The sequence below is a fragment of the Nannospalax galili genome, unplaced genomic scaffold, assembly GCF_000622305.1.
Source record: "Nannospalax galili isolate Female #2095 unplaced genomic scaffold, S.galili_v1.0 scaffold72, whole genome shotgun sequence".
In the NCBI taxonomy this organism is placed as follows: Eukaryota; Metazoa; Chordata; class Mammalia; order Rodentia; family Spalacidae; genus Nannospalax; species Nannospalax galili.
In genome coordinates this window covers 3,212,692-3,219,612 of record NW_008336933.1, presented here as the reverse complement: position 1 = coordinate 3,219,612, position 6,921 = coordinate 3,212,692, and the positions used below count along the sequence as shown (strand labels likewise).

The 6,921-nt window shown below is 42.5% G+C and overlaps 1 protein-coding gene across 1 annotated transcript in view; it reads right to left on the bottom strand.

The window, feature by feature from the left end:
- The window catches only part of Mak (male germ cell associated kinase), an 80,129-nt gene that overhangs the window by 58,902 nt on the left and 14,306 nt on the right, over positions 1-6,921 (bottom strand). The gene's annotated exons all lie outside the window — the stretch shown is intronic.

Below are 6,921 nucleotides of genomic sequence, written 5' to 3'. Positions count from 1 at the left end.
AAGTTGAAGAAATAACATAAAAATTGTCAGATCAAATCCCTGACTAAATTTGCTACCAAAATTTGTAATTCTTACCCTATCCCCTCTGAAATATATACTGTTTCATGTTTATTTTTTAAATTCCAGAAAGAAAGGGAATGTGAAAAGGGCCCTTTTAAAGGGAAATTTTTTTGTTTATTTTTCTTTTATGTACATGAGTGTTTTTCTTCCGTGAATGTAAGTGCACCCATGTCGTGCAGAGCCTGCAAAGGCCAGAAGAGGGCATTGGATCCCTTGGAACTGGAGTTAAGAATGGTTGTTAGCTGCCATTTGGGTTCTGGGAATTGAACCAGAGGCCTCTGGAGGAGCAGCCAGTGCTCTTAACCACTGAGCCATCTCTCCAGCTCCTAATTTATTTATTTTTTTTAAGATAGAAGAGCTACATCTGCAATAACATCAAAGAGATAGGTTCTGGCCTAGGCTGCTAGCTGGGTTATAGGTATATTCTTATAATCTTAGCACTTGGCAGGCAAGGCAGGAGTTTTAAGTTATCTTTGGCTATATAGAGTTCCAGGCCAGCTGAGGCTACAGGGAGACCCTGTCTCAAAAAGACCAGATTTAAAAAAAAGAAAAAATGACAGTATCCATCCAAGACGTACATAAAATGCACTGAGTCTTTAAACAAAATAGTTTTAGAATTTTAAAAAGTATCTCATCTTGGGGGCGACCAGACAGGGAAAAGCGCCTCCTGCCAAGGCTGACTTGAGTTAGGTCTCCAGGATCACGTGGCTGAAAGAGAGCACTGACTCCCACAAGTTGCCCTCTGACCTCCACACATAAGCTCTAGCATGCATGTGCCCACACGTATGGAAACACAAACAAATAAATGTAGCAATTTTTAAAGTATCTGATCTTTAGAAGTCAGATAAAAAAATACCCGTTACTTTTCATAATAGGCACTGAAACTTAGCTCCATAAACTCACAAAATCTTCAGTCTCTTCACCTATATTTATTAATACGCTGCACACGTGCTTTAGGGTTTGCCCTTTATCTGCGAGGCCCGCTCAGCCCTAACCGGCCACTTGTGAGGACTTCAAATCCTTGTCTCCACTCTGGCAAAAGGGATCATCCTAAAAATCTCTTGTGCTTAAAGCACTTCATAACCTTCTAGCTCTGCAGACCCACAGACTCCTTCCCCTGGCTTCACACCTTGGCCTTTTGTACTCCTGTCCCTCCTGTGGGCCACACCCTCTCACATCTCTCCAATGCTCTCTCTTGCCTCCAGGCCTACATGGAAAGGCTTTTACTGGTTGCGACATTCTTCTTCCTCCTCCTCCTCCTCCTCCTCCTCCTCCTCCTCCGTTTTGTCACTTGTCTGTGATCAGGATTGGTATTACATTAGTAGTTATAGGCCGGTTAGGGCTGAGCGGGCCTCGCAGATAAAGGGCAAACCCTAAAGCACGTGTGCAGCGTATTAATAAATATAGGTGAAGAGACTGAAGATTTTGTGAGTTTATGGAGCTAAGTTTCAGTGCCTATTATGAAAAGTAACGGGTATTTTTTTATCTGACTTCTAAAGATCAGATACTTTAAAAATTGCTACATTTATTTGTTTGTGTTTCCATACGTGTGGGCACATGCATGCTAGAGCTTATGTGTGGAGGTCAGAGGGCAACTTGTGGGAGTCAGTGCTCTCTTTCAGCCACGTGATCCTGGAGACCTAACTCAAGTCAGCCTTGGCAGGAGGCGCTTTTCCCTGTCTGGTCGCCCCCAAGATGAGATACTTTTTAAAATTCTAAAACTATTTTGTTTAAAGACTCAGTGCATTTTATGTACGTCTTGGATGGATACTGCCATTTTTTCTTTTTTTTAAATCTGGTCTTTTTGAGACAGGGTCTCCCTGTAGCCTCAGCTGGCCTGGAACTCACTATGTAGACCAGGCGGTCCTTGAACTCACAAAGATCTGCCTGCCTCTGCCTCCCGAGTGCTGGGATCAAAGGTGTGTGCCACCACACCTGGCTGATACTATCATTTTCTTAAATTAGTTTCCTCATACAGCTATAGTTAAATTGTTTTTATTTTAAAGTCATTATGTTAATCGTTTGTAGTTTAGCAACAGTCTAAATTCATAGCATGGTAAAGTGTCTTTGGGTAAGGTCGTAAACCCTAAATTTTGTCAAACCACGTTACAAGCTTCCTTATAGCAGCTGAATAAATGAAATTATGATTCCCTAAGGCTATTGTGAAGGTAACAGCAGTGATACCCTTTACATCTTAAGATGGATCATAGCATACCTACTAGTTACTGAGTACTGAGCTAAGCCGTTTGCAATGCACTTTGCAGCACAGTAGTGTCTACGTTATGGGAAGGAATTTGAGGCTCAAGAGGCCATTCTTGGTCAGACATCATGAACAGCTGAGCAAGGATCTGCACCTGGGCTGCGCAGCATCACAGCCCACATCTTCACCTCCATCTTAACTGCCCATGGCTTACTCAGTTCCTCACATGTACTCTGCAACTTGGTGAGGTTCTGGATTAGAAATCAGTAGAATACTTAATAAAGTAACTCTAAACTTCCTGCCCATCTTCTAGAAGTCTTCCACAGGGAGCCATGTTAGTTACTGGTCTCATCTCTGTGACAGAACACATGACAAAGGCACCGTAGGGGAGGAGAGGGTTGTTTGGGTTCACCGCAGGGAAGGCATGGTGGCCGGCTGCTCACATGACCTCAGCCACCAGGAAGCAGAGCTAGATGAATTCTGATGCTCAGCTCACTTTCTCCTTTTTATTCAGTCTGGGACCCCAGCCCAGGGAATGGTGCCTCTCACATTCAGGATAAGTCTTCCCTCTTCAGTTAAACCTTTCTGGAAACATCCTCATGTACACACCAGGAAGTGTGTTTCCTTAGTGGTTCTAAATCCGGTCAGTTAACAATGAAGATTGTTACAGTCTTATAACTCATTTTAAAGAAATGTTTTTCAGAATATGAATCCTAATTTCTCTTGTCTCATATTTATTTCTTTTGGCAACTAAAAATCTGTTCACATAAAAAAATACAGGGTCTATCTATTATATGCATAGCAGAATTACTTTATTATGCTAAACACACTTCTGGTATCTAACTGTGACCAGCACTGGAAGAGAGGATGTAAAAGACAGAATGTGAGAGAGGCTGTGGGGCCAATCCCCTGTCTACTTCCTCCACCCCCCAAAAAAATTATAATAAAGAAAGAATACTATTTCTGGGGCTGGAGAGATGGCTCAGTGGTTAAGAACACTGACTGTTCTTGCAGAAGACCCGAGTTCGGATCCCAGAACTCACATGGTGGCTAATAACTGCCTGTATCTCCAGTTCCAGGGGATCTGACAGCCTCTTCTGTCCTCTGCAGGCAGTGCACTTACCTACATGCAGGCATTAACATTCATACACATAAAATAAAAAATAATAATACAATATTAAAAAAAGAATTCAGCGCCCAATACCTGAGTCTGTGGGGCCTAAAGTTCCTATAGTCTTGAAAGTTCTTGGGCTAACATAGTAATTTGGGTTAGTAAGTTTTAGGAATACTCTTTGGGAGGATAGCAGGAAGGCAAGAGTCCGTTGAGACGTTGAGACGTGGGAGTTTTTGGAAGTCCCCCACGAGGCAAGAAAAAAATCAAGACGAGACAGATTTAGACATGGCCAATTAACATGTACTCATTGGCCAGTAATATTTTGGGGGTCCTTAGAGACGGTTCATAGCTCTTTCTTGTATTGCTGAGGATCCATGAGTGAAAAGGGAATGTGGACTGTAATTGCCCCTAAGGGCCCAGGCATTTCCCTTAGGGGAGTGCTGTAGGCATAGGACTAAATGGATTGGATTCCATTTTCTCTGGTAACTTTGAGCAAATGGGAGAATGTGGAGGTGGGCTGAAGCTTTGTGGAGGAGAGAATTCATCTGAATTTTTTTGCCCACCATTTCCTGTTTGGAAAGGAGGGCTTGGGCACAGACAGGGATCATCCAAGATACAAGAGGTTTCCCCATTTGTTTTTTTTGAGTGTTTTTCTTCCGTGAATGTAAGTGCACCCATGTCGTGCAGAGCCTGCAAAGGCCAGAAGAGGGCATTGGATCCCTTGGAACTGGAGTTAAGAATGGTTGTTAGCTGCCATTTGGGTTCTGGGAATTGAACCAGAGGCCTCTGGAGGAGCAGCCAGTGCTCTTAACCACTGAGCCATCTCTCCAGCTCCTAATTTATTTATTTTTTTTAAGATAGAAGAGCTACATCTGCAATAACATCAAAGAGATAGGTTCTGGCCTAGGCTGCTAGCTGGGTTATAGGTATATTCTTATAATCTTAGCACTTGGCAGGCAAGGCAGGAGTTTTAAGTTATCTTTGGCTATATAGTGAGTTTTGTGGCTAGCCTGGGCTACATAAGACCTTGTCTCAAAAACAAACAACGACTGGAGACATGGTTCAGTGGTTAAGAGCACTTGCTACTCTTGCAGAGAACCCGGGTTCTGTTCCTAGCACCCATATGACAGCTAACAGTCATCTGTAACTCCAGTTTCAGGGGATGCATTGTCCTCTTCTGACCTCCGTGGGCATTGTACCACATGGGTGTACTTAAATACATGCAGTCAAAACACTCATACACACAAAATAAAAATCAACCAGTCAAACAACCAAAATGTACATCATAGTATACACTTATAATCCCTACACCTCGGGGGCATAGACCACAGGGTCAACACAAGTTCAAGGACCGCTAGCTCTATAGCAAGATTCAGCCAGGGCTTCTTAGCAAGACTTTGTCTTAAAAAAATGAAAAGTGAGGGCTGGAGAGATGGCCCAGCAGTTAAGAGGACTGGCTGCTCCTGCAGAGGACCTGGGTTTGGTTCCCGGCACCCACATGGCAGCTAACAACCATCTGTAATTTCAGTCCCGAGTGCTGGGATTAAAGGTGTCCACAACCATGCTCAGAATTTTAAAAATGTTTTATGAACAAAATCTATTTGTGCATGCTAACATGTCTCTTTGTGTTTTCATGCGGTCATTTTAATCCACAAACATGATAGTTTCCTGTGGTTTTCTCTGATCCTCACACCCCATTTCTCCTACTCTGTCTCATTGAGTGATTAGTATCTCTGGTGCCATCTAGACCAGAAAGGGTGACAGCAAATTTTTGGTATTAAGAGCAATTTTCCTGGTCCTACTTCTGACATTTTACATTATGCTGATAAATTATACAGGTTGTATCAAGTCATGGAAGTGTCTTTTTATTCCTATTTGCTAAGAATGTTTTCTTTAAATCATGAATAAGCACCAAATTTTAGAAGGCCAAGATAATATTGTTTTCATTTATGTTATTGCATATTATGTATGTACTTCTTTGATAATAACAACTAGTTGAAGGTACATTATAAAATAATATATATGTAATATTTTAGATAAGGAAATTTTAAAATACCTGTCCAAGCATTTATGCTTTAGAATGTCATTCTTTTTAAAAAAATTTTATGTATATATGTGTGTATTGCCTACATGTAGGTATGTGCACCCATGTCGTACAATGCCCCTAGAGGACAGAAGAGGCTGTAGGATTCCCCTAGAACTGGAGTTACAGACAGTTGTTAGCTGCCATGTAGGTATAAGACTGGAACTCGGATCTGCAGGAACAGCCAGTGTTCTTAACCACTGAGCCATCTCTCCAGCCCCTAGAATGTCATTCTTTAATGGACTCTGTCTCTCTCCATAACCTGATGGAAGCAGGAGAGCATGACACAGACACATACAAGGAAGGTCATATGGACAGAGACAGCCAGCTACCAGCCAAAGAGACACACACCAGAAGCTACCCTACTGACACTTGAACTGGACTTAGTGCCTTCATAAATAAATAGCTGTCCGAGTCACACAGGTGGTGTGATAGCCCTAGCAAACTGCAATGGTGAACCATGTTGACAGTGAAACTTCAGATGACCCAAAACTTGGCCCGTGTCTGAGCTATCTCATGAGACTTCAAGGCAGAACTACTCAGGTAAGCCTCTTTCTTGTAAATTCCTGATCCACAAAAGCTGTGTGGATTAAGAAATGCTTGCCTTATCTTAAAACTTAAGATGTTTTGTTATGAAGCAATAAATACAATAAATTAAGCAAATAATTAACAGTGATTGATTCTCTTCTATTTGTACTCAGGAAAATCCTATATACCATTCAGAACTCAGTTTGGCGTTTACATGCCAAATCTTATCTTGAAACTCATTGTTTTAAAGAAATAAGCTCTTCTCTGTTTCTCAAGTTTAAATCTGAAAAACATTCATTACATTTAGTCTCAGTCCAAATTTATCATAATGAAAAGCGGAGCACTTAAACTTATTTGGTTCATTAATGTGCTGGACAGCTTTAGTGTCAACTTGACACACCTGGGTTGAGGGAGCCTCAATTGGGGAATTTCCTCTATTGGACTAACCTGTGGCCATGTCTGAGGGGCATCTTCTTGATGAGTGATGTGGGAGGGCCCAGCCCACTGTGGGTGGTGCAACCCCTGGGCAGGTAGGCCTGTGCTGCATAAGAAAGCAGGCTGAGCAGGGGCTAGGGGAGCAAGCCAGTAAGCAGCATTCCTCCATGGCCTGTGCTCCACCTCCTGCCTCCAAGTTCCTGCCGAGTTCCTACCTTGGGCTCCCTGATGAACTGTGTGCGACCTGGGAGATGTAAGACAAATAAACCCTTTCCTCCCCAAGTTTGTAGTGGTCAGAGTGTTTTGTCACAGCAATGAAGAACAAACTAAAACAGTAATTGGTACCAGAGAGTGGGATATTACTGTGACAGACCTGACCAGAGAGTGGGATATTACTGTGACAGACCTGACCATGGTGTTTTGGGGAGGACAGTGGAAGTGTTTGGAACTTTGGGCTGGAAAAGCCATTGTGTGCTCAGAGTTTGTTGCAGTGGAGCTTCG